Below are 12,330 nucleotides of genomic sequence, written 5' to 3'. Positions count from 1 at the left end.
AAGTCATGTTTTCCTTTTATTTGGCAAAATTGTATTTGGAAGGTGAAAATAAATTCTTATTATGTGCACACCAGACATTTTGTTTCTATTGCCGTTGACTCCACTACAAAATATTCGTTACCCCAACGTATCAACCAAAATTTTCCAACTACTTCTTGACATTTTTTTCCCCAACTACTAATTAAGACTTTTTTTTCTGTTTAGTTCTTCGTTAGTCATGATAGAATCAGTACAAAATACAAATCTCCAGATTATTTGAACATTTTCATTATGTTTGGTTCTTATTTTAAGACAGCAAATTAAAGATAGAGATATAAAAACAATAAGAATAATAGGTATACATAATTTTGCATTTTATTATTACGTTCAATTATGTTACGTATATAAAAAAAATTAATCCTTAAATTAATTATTTATATAATATATATTTAAATATAAAATATATGTTAAAAAGGACAAATCACAATAATAAGCCAAGAGGAGCAAAAATTTACACAAATCAGCCAAAACGAAAACTGCTTCATGAATCCACCAATGCATGTTTATATGTAGTTCGAACCAGCTAAATTCGAACGTCATTTTTATATAATTCGAACCAGCTGGACTGGTTCGAATTATACACAAACACACCCACACACTAATTCGAACCAGTTGGGTTCAAATTATACACAAACAGACGCACACACTAATTTGAATCTACCTGATTCGAATTACACACAGTTATTCATGGTATAATTCGAATTATGGTGTTAAAAAATTAATAATTTATTAAAAAAATTATTAAAAAAATTAATAATTTAAAAATTAAAAATATATATATATTTTATTTCATACGTTAAAAAAAAGTTAACAAAATATTTAATCACGAGACTTCTTTAAAATATTAATGAGCTATCAATTCGAATTTCATACAATACTTTTCTGTCCATTTTTAATAGCTCATGAATATTTTTTAATAAATTTATTTAAATTATACTACAAAAAATATTTTATCTTATGCAAAATAATTTAAAAAAAATGGCTTAAAAAATATTAGGAGTTCTATAAAATTTTGTAATGTTCTAATAACTTAGGTAAATACATGCATGTACTCAAATTTTAAATAAAATACTCTACATAGTCAATAATAATTTAGAAATGAAAGAAAATATTTTATTTTATACAAAATAATTAAAAAATATATTATATTCTATACAAAATAATTTTAAAAAATGGCTTAAAAGATGTTATGAGTACTATAAAAATTTGTAATATTCTAGTGATTCAGGTAAATACATGATAAAAATATTTTTTCTTTAATTTTTAAATTATTATTAACTATGTAGAGTATTTCTTTAATGTCCTACGTCATTAGGACATACATTACAAATTTTTATAGTACTTCTAACATCTTTTAAGCATTTTTTAAATTATTTTGCATGGGATAAAATATTTTTTTGTGGTATAATTTAAATAAATTTATTAAAAAATATTCATGAGCTATCAAGAATAGGCAGAAGATTATTGTATAGAATTCGAATTGCTCACCATATAATTTGAATCAGAGTGATTCGAACTTCTCCATGCGTAATTCGAATCATGTAATATCTCACCATATAATTTAAATAATTTTATTAAAAAATTATCAAAAATATTTTTTAATAAATTTATTTAAATTATACCACAAAAAATATTTTATTCTATGTAAAATAATTTAAAAATAAAAAGCTTAAAAGATGTTAAGAGTACTATAAAAATTTGTAATATCCTAATGACTTATGACATTAAAGATCAATACTCTACATAGTCAATAGTAATTTAGAAATTAAAGAAAAAATATTTTTATCATGTATTTACCTAAATCACTAGAATATTACAAACTTTTATAATACTCATAACATCTTTTAAGCCATTTTTTAAAATTATTTTGTATAGAATAAAATATATTTTTTAATTATTTTGTATGGAATAAAATATTTTCTTTCATTTCTAAATTATTATTGACTATGTAGAGTATTTTATTTAAAATTTGAGTACATGCATGTATTACCTAAGTTATTAGAACATTACAAATTTTGATAGTACTCCTAACATTTTTTAAGCCATTTTTTTTAAATTATTTTACATAGGATAAAATATTTTTTGTAGTATAATTTAAATAAATTTATTTAAAAAAATTTATTAAAAAATATTCATGAGCTATTAAAAATAGATAGAAAAGTATTGTATGGAATTCGAATTGATAGCTCATTAATATTTTAAAGAAGTCTCGTAATTAAATATTTTGTTAGCTTTTTTTTAACGTATGAAATAAAATATATTTTTTTTTAATTTTTAAATTATTAATTTTTTAATAAAATTTTTAATAAATTTTTTTAATAAATTATTAATTTTTTAACAGCATAATTCGAATTATACCATGAATAACTGTGTGTAATTCGAATCAGGTAGATTCGAATTAGTGTGTGCGTGTGTTTGTATATAATTCGAACCCAACTGGTTTGAATTATGTAGAAATAGAGTTCGAATTTAGCTGGTTCGAACTACATATAAACGTACATTGGTAGATTCACGAAGCAGTTTTCCTTTTAGCTAATTCGTGTAAAATTTTGCTCCCCTTAGTTTATTATTGTGATTTGTCCTATTAAAAATTAATAAAATAATTATACACCAATACCTAATAACTAATTTGATAGTCGATTTTTTTTTATTTCGTTTGATTATAGTGAACAAAATTTAAACTCCTTATACGAACAAAATGAACTAAAACAAATTTTTTATTTCGTTTGATTATAGTGAACAAAATTTAAACTCCTTATACGAAAAAAAAGAACTAAAACAAAATGAAGAATATTTGATTAATCAATCATGTCCGACAATACAAGCTTACGCAGCCTTGCTACAATCCATTCATCAGCCATACAGTTTTATGCTTATAGCACATTAATTTCGATCAGCAATGTGACAAACTGGCAATTGCTTTTAGGTACTCTCTTGATATGCTTTTTTTTTCCCAGTTCAAAGTCACGATTTGACTTTTGGATTACGCAGAAGAATCACGTGACTTAAATCAGCCTCTTTTATTCAATAAAAATTATAAAGTTGTCTTACTATAAGTTCAAATCCGGCATTATCTCCGTGACAAACAGTGAAAGCTTTGTTTATCAAGGAACACCGATAAAGTGTACTTAATATTTAATTAATATTTATGCATCAAATGAAAAGAAGTAAAGAACCAAGTGTCCTTTTGAATATTACATTATATATGTATTTGCTGTGCAGCGTGTACTTATTAGTCTTTTATTATTTTAGCTTACCAACTTTTAAGCACACTAGCTGTATATAAAGTGAGAGACGTGACCATAACATACCCAGCTAATCAATTCATAATTTGCAAATAAAAAATACGAAGCAAAGTGTTTTAAACTTTTAATTTGTTTCGGTTTATTCTAAATTCAATTTGTACGGCCTGTCCTCTATTTATATATGTATTTAACTATTTATATTCGTTAAAAATGTTGTGATAATGTGCCCTGCTTTCTTATTGTTTTTTATATACTAAAAGGAAAAAGGGTGTATTTTACAGCATATTGGTCAGTTGTTGAGGAGGATTGTTTATGAAACATTTTTTTTTTTATTTTAAAAAGATATGTAGCTCTAATTTGTATGAAGGGAGAGTTTACCAATAAAATAAAAAACAATTGATTAAGATTTGACTAATATTATATGAAAAGGTAAGATATTAGTTAGTGATCGATAGTAACACATAATTGCTCCTAAAAACTCTTAAATATGATTAGAAGGTGGTTTCATAACACCACTGGAAATGACAAGGATAAAGAGAGAGAAATTTTTTAAAAAAATCTACTTTTTTTTATACATTATTATAATGACATTCATGTTGAATACTTGGTGTCACTTTATTCTATGTTTAAAATACATTCTAATTAATTTTTTTTATTTTTTACCTTTAAATAAAACATTTAATTTTAAATGAGTTTTATATATGATATCATCACGTCAACAAAAATAACTACTTTCAATAATTAATACGTAAATAGTCATTGGACAATACAGGGACGGAGCTAGATGAAATATTAGAGGGGGCTAAAAATATTTACACAATAAAATAAAATTAAAATAAAATTTTAAGAGGAGCTAAACTGAAATTTACATATAATTTACATGTAAAAAATTAAAATTAGGGGACGATTGCCCCTATAAAGCTCCGCCCCTGGGACAATAATATAAAATAATTTATATTATCAGTAAATCAAAATTAAACTCTTAAATAACACTAAATAGTAGATATAGTAATTTTTGAATAAATATAAAAAGTAAAAAAAAAGTTATGCTAGGTAATAAATGACTTTATTGAACAACATGAACAACCACCAATCAAATAAAAATACACTAGACTCCAAATTATCTATCTAAATTTTAATATTAGAATAATCATATGTGCACCTAGTGAAATGAATATCCGATATATCTATTGTTAACATTGTTTAGTATTTTTATTGTCTACCTATATTTTTTTCAAAAAAAAAAACATTTATTTTAAGAAGAAGATAATAGTGAGAGTGGTGAAATAAGAGGTCTTTAAAGAAGGTGTTGAGAAATGAGGAGTGAGGAGGCACTTGTGAGTTGGGACGTGACTTGTTGAAAGGGAACTTTCCAAAAATGGAATAAGGTCCACGTGTTATTATTGTTGACGCAGATAGTGTTCGGCCCAAATAGGAAAAGTTTCTGGCAGCCCTTGTTCTAAATGGGCCCCACAACATTCAACTCTTTGGGCTTTGGAATATGAATGGTCCCCCACCCTATTACTACACCTACATCCTCATAGATACGGGCCCACTCTCCCTATTCCCCCTTTTTCTTCTGAATCTCATCAACATTCAACAACCCCTCTCTATCCTCCACTTCAATTCTAACCATTAATTAATTTCCCTCAACTCACTGATTTTGAAACCTAAACAAACTTTTACTTCCATTCTACTCCCATAATTACTTCATCATCCTCAATTCTTTCTTTTCAAACAATAAATAATTAAATGACCAACCGTATTTTTAATTAATAATTCTATTTTCATCTTCTTTCATTCACAAGAAAAATATATTTAAGACCTATTTGGATAGATTTATAAATAATTTTTTTTATTTTTAACTTATAAAAATGTATAATATTAATGTCTAGTGTAATTTTTAAAACTAAATTGTAGTTTTTTAAGAGATTATTTAAGTATTTATAAAGAATTTAAAAAAAAGACTTCTCTCATAATAAAAAAGTTTTTTTATTATATTTCTTTTAAAATTAAAAAACTAAATATAAAATAACTTATTTATAAACACTTTTTATATTTCGTTTTTTAGTTCTAAAATAAGCACTTTTAAAACTAAAAAATCAAACATAAAATATTACATTTTTTTCTTGTTTAAACTTTTTTTTTAAAAAAAATTTAATTAAATTGTTTATATATATATAATCAAAAACTTATTTATCCTAAATAATATGGTAATTAGAAAACAAGAAAAAAATTTGAAAGATAAATATTTTATCGCATGCATAAATTTTAATATCAAAACAAATTATAATATTTTGTAGAGACATTTAAGTCCACCCATGACACACGCGCGCATGAAAATAGTTTATAGGTGACAAATAATGGTAGTGTGACATTACATTACCTTATTAGGGTGAAATGCTCTCTAGTTTTGTAGAACAAAGATGTTGCAATTTTCAATGTTTTTTCTGATCCTTTAATATATTTGTTGTGTGATGGAAAATTTTGATGGTGTGATATAGCATGAGCACTTTTGTGGCCCAACAAGAACAAAGGCTCTTCCACTTCTACTGTCCTTCCCAATCGAGTTGCAATTGCAGTTCAACCTTCAAAGATAAATAATAAAAGAAAAAAAAAAAAAAGAAACAACTAGTTAGAAATTTTCCCTTTGACTTTGTTACATTCCTTGTTTTCACCAAAGTCGCAAAGTCGTACATATATAGCTCCACATATGCACATTTTCTGTATCTTGGTCATGATTTTCGTCCACCATATACAGATTAAGATCAACCGAAGGTTGCTTCTTTCGGGTAATTTTTCAAAAGAAATTACCACGCATTACTATACAAAAATTATTATTCAATATAATAAATTAAAAAAAATTGGATTGTGTGAGTGTTACATAAGATGGTAGTAAAAGAGTAGATAGAAATGATGAATTGACATTGACGACACATTGCATGAGTTAATTAAGAAGATAGTATTGGTGTTAATTAAATATGGAAAAATGTAGGGTAGATTGGGAAATTAAAGGCACACCAAGTGGGGCAACATGATTGAATGGAAGTAAAGGCATCTACATAGGTGGTCGGTGGTCTCTATCAAACCAAGTATTGAGGCAGTTACTCAGATTTTTGTGGCACTATGACAATGCAACACAACACACACAACTATGTGCCACCTCGTGTGCAATACTCTGCAATTGGCAAAATAATTTAGCTACTACTACCACATTTCCAATCCAATAAACTGCGCGCTATTTACTAAAAATTATTTGTATTAAATCTTAAATTCTAAATCTAAATTTTGTAATAAAATATAATAAATAAAAAATGAAATTTGTTTAATTAAACGTAGAATACCATAGTCACCAAAAAAAAAAAAAACGAAGAATACAATATTTTTTACTTAATAAAAGTTTTAAAAATGAGTTATATACCAGCACTACATTTTAATTTTCACTTGCTTTTGAAAGTTAACGTGTTTTATGCTTTTAAAAACTAAAATCGTACTAAACTCATTTAGGATGGGATGCATGTGTAGTAAGAAGAGGAAAGAAGGGCGTGTGAATGATGGTTTTGTATGAAGCTAAAATCCTGAAGAGTGATTGGAGAATTGGCATGGCCCACCACTCAGCATTATATTAAAAATGGACCACATTCTACAATGTCACAGAGTTTAATTAATTGTCCCTGAAGGATAGCCCATGTGGGAGTGGGATTCATCCCTTCCCATTGCTGTACTATTTGCCTTTGCCTTAGCTTGGTCCCCCATTTCATATCAATTTTTATTTATATTTATATTTATTCATTCTTCCGTGTTCCCTCCACATATCAATTCTATTAAGACCCTTTTCTCCTTTTTTCTTCACTCTCATATGTACGGATTCATATGTGTGCAAGAGTGGCCCCAACCCCATTTCTACTTTTTCTTTATCAACATAAAACAAAGAGGTAAATTCAGTAATCTATGCTTTTCTTTGTGTTCCACTTGAGATTGCCGCTTTGCTCCACGTGTGCTCCCACTTTTCTAGATTCATTTTCGAAACACATAAGAGGATAATTCACCATATCACTCATTCTCTCGGTTAAAACTAAAATTTACATTACAACAAATTTTTAATTTATTCACAAATGTCTTGTTATAAAATGTGTTTTTATTTTTATTAGTGAAAACTAAATCTACTTTTGAGACACGAAATGAGAAAGCATTATGCTACATATATATATATATTTCGTTAAGATTATAGTTGGACAATTTTAAATTGTTGGAATAACACAACTTGTAAGACCATCTGTTTCAATTTAGGATCAAATCACATAATTAGTGTATTTTCGTGTTTCTCCTTTTCTTTTAAAGGAATATCAACAATTATTGAAAGCATATTAGCAATCTCACTTGGAAAATAATTTCTATTAACTAATATTATCAATTTATTTTAACCATTTTTTAAAAATTATATATTTACCACTTTTTTTTCCTTTTCTCCTACCAACACTAAAATTTCACCTCTTGTCATTGGTCATTCATTACTGCTGATAGTCATCTTGAATTCTAAAATCATAAATTTTAAATTATAAATCCTAATCCTAAATCTTCAAAAAATGAGAATTGAAAAAAGTATTTTTTACAATTAAAAAATTGACTGATGTTAACTAAATAAAAATGATTTCCTTATATTTATTTAATATTTTATTACTTTTTCAATATTATTTTGCACAACTTATATTAGTTCAAGATTGACAATACATACACTTTAAATAAATGTCAAAGTACTAGTGGCCTAGTGCGAATGTCAAACTTAACAAAAATGTATAGCAAAGAAACCTTTAACAATTCATAATTTGATGAAATCTTTAAAACTCAAGTGCAGCAGCCATCAAACAAAGGGAAGGGGGGGAACCCTATGTGATGCATAGAATATATGTTAACGTAAATTATATCTACTCTACAAACATTTTTCTCCTGCTCTGTCTCACCATATATATGTTTGTAAGTTGTAACACCTGAAAGATGATACTTAATTTAGTCTTTAATTACTTAGCATTTGACTCTTGTTAACAAAATTTCAACCATTATACCTGTCATCTATTCTATTATAGCTACTTTTCCCAACTTGATGCAACCTATTATTACACGTGTATATATCTATTTGGTCTTCTAAACATATATGCATGATTTCATTCTTGGTCTGTTTCTTCTATGTTGTTGCATGCTATTTTATTTTAATACATGCATATTTGACATCCTCCTTTGTAGATTCTAATATAACTCAATTCGGTCTATATCCATTTTAGTGCGAACTAAATACGAAAGCACACAATTAAAACAACAAATTGGTTACAACCTCAAGCAAAGAGACCATATATATATAGTTTAATTAAGGATGTGGATTTATTATTCGGTCTTACTTGCATATATATATAAAAAAATAATGATGCTATCTATATCCGTTCTTGTTTAAATATTAACCAGTTATAACATATTTAACCAAAAGGAAATAGTTATTGATTAATTATTAATGCCAAAAGAATACATATCCGGCTAAAGTTAATTTTGTTGCTTCAAGTTAAAAGAGTTGTTATTTTTACTTAGTCGCATAGAAACATAAGATGTAAATAAATAAATAAAGCTTGGTAGATTCTGACAAATAAAGCACTAATTTGGCATGTCACAAATTGAAGGCATGATGTTGGGTTTCCAAAATTTTCCACAAAATAAGGTATGAAGAACGATAATGGTAGACGAGGATGTTTTGGCAGCAAAGGTAATAACATGTCTAGTTGCATAGGGGTACGTTTTTTCCCACCTCGTGTGAAGCAGAACATGATCTCTAACCGTTTTAAGAATTTCTCCTAATAATCTTATTGGTTCATTCCCATCACCTAGGTCGGCGTTCGGTAAATGTCCCTTCAAAGCTATGGTCGAAATTTCAATGCTTTCTTTACTAATTTTATTATTATTCTCATTTATTAGTAGCTTCCAATAATTGAATATGCCCATCAATAACGTTAATTCATTCATTCATCACCAATTTCATAAATCATTTTATTACTAATTTTTACTAATTACTATGTCAAACTCCAATACTACGCAAAAATTGACTAGTCCATCTCATTTGCATATTTGTCAATGTAAAATCAATATATAACACGCTGAAATTAAATAAAAAAAAATATTGGTACTCTTTTAAAAAATATAATTATTTATACGTTATTTTTTTGTTAGTTTACATTAAAAAATAATTTTATAATATAGTATCGAAATTATGTGTCTACAAAATCTAAAATTTAATCCTATCCTTAGTAAATTCCAAAAAAAAAAAAAGACAAATAAAAAAACTTATACAAAAATATCAAAAAAATTTAAAATAAACTCTTGTTAACGTCGTATGAACTAACATGCATTCGTCTCATTTATCGTAAATCTGATCTTTGCTTGATTTTGATTTTTGGTTACAAGATAAATCACTGATCCAAGATAATTATGCCATTTATAAAATAGTTAGGGAAATTGTTATCCAACACATTGATTCTCTTAACAATAGAGGAAAGTTCGGTTTGCTTAGTCGTGATGAAATTAATAACTTGGTTGAAAAGTTCTCAAAGCCATTATTCTCTATGTCACTTTTATAAAGTTGATTTTCCATTTAAATTTCTTGATTATAGAAATTTATCATTAGTTTCTTCTTTAACTTTATAACAGAATTCAACTAGAAATCAAATTTTTAAAATTTAAAATTTTATCTTAAATTTTAGATTTTAACTTCTAAATTATAAACTATATACTTTAAATTCCAGATCTTTTAAAAAATGAGAATTTTAAAAATATATTAAAATTTTGATTAGTATTAACTAATTAAAGATTGACTTCTTATACTTATTCGACTAAGGAAAAGTATATGGAACCAAGAGGTGATCAACTAAAAAGTAGACAACTTAATTAATTTATAATTATATTTAATTAATTTTATTTGTTTTTAATTTATAATATTTGATATTAATTACTTCTCATCCCAAATTAAAATTCTGAATGATACGTTGGAGAAATAGGGGCGGGGATTACGGAACTTCTAACAATTTCAATTCTTAGTATATAAAAAAATTTATAAAATATATAAAAGAACATCCATTTAGTATGAAAAAGAAACATTATGATACTTAGTAGAAGAAACATCCTAATACCTAGTATAAGCACCATCCACGTAGAGATTTTAGATTCACCCATGGACATTTTTTTTTTACCAAAGATAGGAGACTCGAACCCGCAACCTCTTAATTGAGTATGGGGAGACTATGCCATTTGAGCTATTACTCATTGGCTCAAAATTTGGAAAGATAGGAGACTCGGACCCGCAACCTCTTAATTGAGTATGAGGAGACTATGCCATTTGAGCTATTACTCATTGGCTCAAAATTTGGAAAGATAAGAGACTCGAACTCGCAACCTCTTAATTGAATATGGGGAGTCTATGTCATTTGAGCTATTACTGATTGACACCATAGACATTTGACTGGTCATTGTTGTTGGACTAAGTATATTCCACATCATATAACTAACGTTCTAATAGAGAAAATAATATTCCGAAAATATAAATTTTAAAGTCTAACTAATGAATTAAAGTATTACACTTTGTTTATGCAAGCCCTTTGGTATAAAATTTCAATATTATCTCAGAATACATATGAAGGCAATGCTTTGAAGGTGCAATGTGGAAAATGATAACCCCTTACTGTGAATAGGTTTGGAAGTTTGTTTCCCCCTACAACAATAGCTAGGTCTAACTCTGACATTACATTTTATTATTTGTTGGAATTCAATTAATTAACAATTCCGATGCATAAGCTCAATTAATTAAGATTTTGAATAAATGAAGATGGAGAAGTATGAAAAGCATTATTAGAAGGATGTAGGAAGAAAGAGAAATAATAAAAGTACGATGTAGGGGTATTTAGGTAAATAGAGGAGTTAAGAACATAGGAAGTACGACAAGGAGTGTTCATCTTCTTAAGGTTAAGTCACATGATTGCTGGAACTAGAAATTGTTCAGGACTCAGGAGTAAATAATGAGGCCCCTCACTACCTTCATTTTTTGACACGTGGCATTGCAATCAGATCACTTATATATTATACATGAATTCAAACTCTCTTATCTCTCTCTATTCCTTCTTCATCAATATTCAATACACCAACCCCCCTCCCTCCCTAAAAAGGGTTTCTCCCACTATTCTCCTAGTTTTCCATTATCATCATCCTTTTCATCATTTCATCATCCACTCTCATCTTTCTTTCAACCCCACTTTCAACACGGTTAACCAGTAATTTTACCCAATTAAGTTTTCTATTCACATTCAAACTCTAACTAATAATGCCCATGTCAACAGAACTTAATTAGACCAATAGATTCAACTAAAATTACTACTAATTATTACAAGTTTTTGACCCTCTAAAAATATCATTTCTAAAATATAATATTTTAAGATATTTATGATTTTTTGAATTAATTTTGTAAGTGAATAGTTAGCATTAATAAATTTATTTAAAAAATATTATTTACATACTAAAATTAGCTACTAAAACTTATCAATATATATATATAGTTTAATTTATTTTTAATGTATATTTTATATTTTAATATATACTTATTCTAATAATTAATTTTATAGTTAATTTTAATATACTTCGGTCGATTTATTTAATAACAGTGAGGGTTGAAATTAGTTAAATGGTCACATTTTCTTTTTTATACAAGAAAATGTATCACTATATATATATATATATATATATATATATATATATATATATCTTTTTTTTTACCCAAACGGTATCCCTCAATCCGATAGGTTAAGAACTAATTCGTCGTGGATCTGAGCTTTATTTAAAGATTTGCCATTAGCCAATAAGTTGCTGCATGCACAAAGACAGGGTTTGAACTTCCGAAACGTGCTTAAGCGTCACTGTATATATATCTAGGACTGTACAGAAGACGTGTTGAACAGTAAACCGACTTCGATTTCAATTAAGACAAACTCATTTTTCTAAGCCATAATTTGATCTAAAGTTA

The sequence above is a fragment of the Arachis hypogaea genome, chromosome 3 (genome assembly GCF_003086295.3).
Source record: "Arachis hypogaea cultivar Tifrunner chromosome 3, arahy.Tifrunner.gnm2.J5K5, whole genome shotgun sequence".
Taxonomy (NCBI): domain Eukaryota; kingdom Viridiplantae; phylum Streptophyta; class Magnoliopsida; order Fabales; family Fabaceae; genus Arachis; species Arachis hypogaea.
This window is presented reverse-complemented; position numbering follows the sequence as displayed.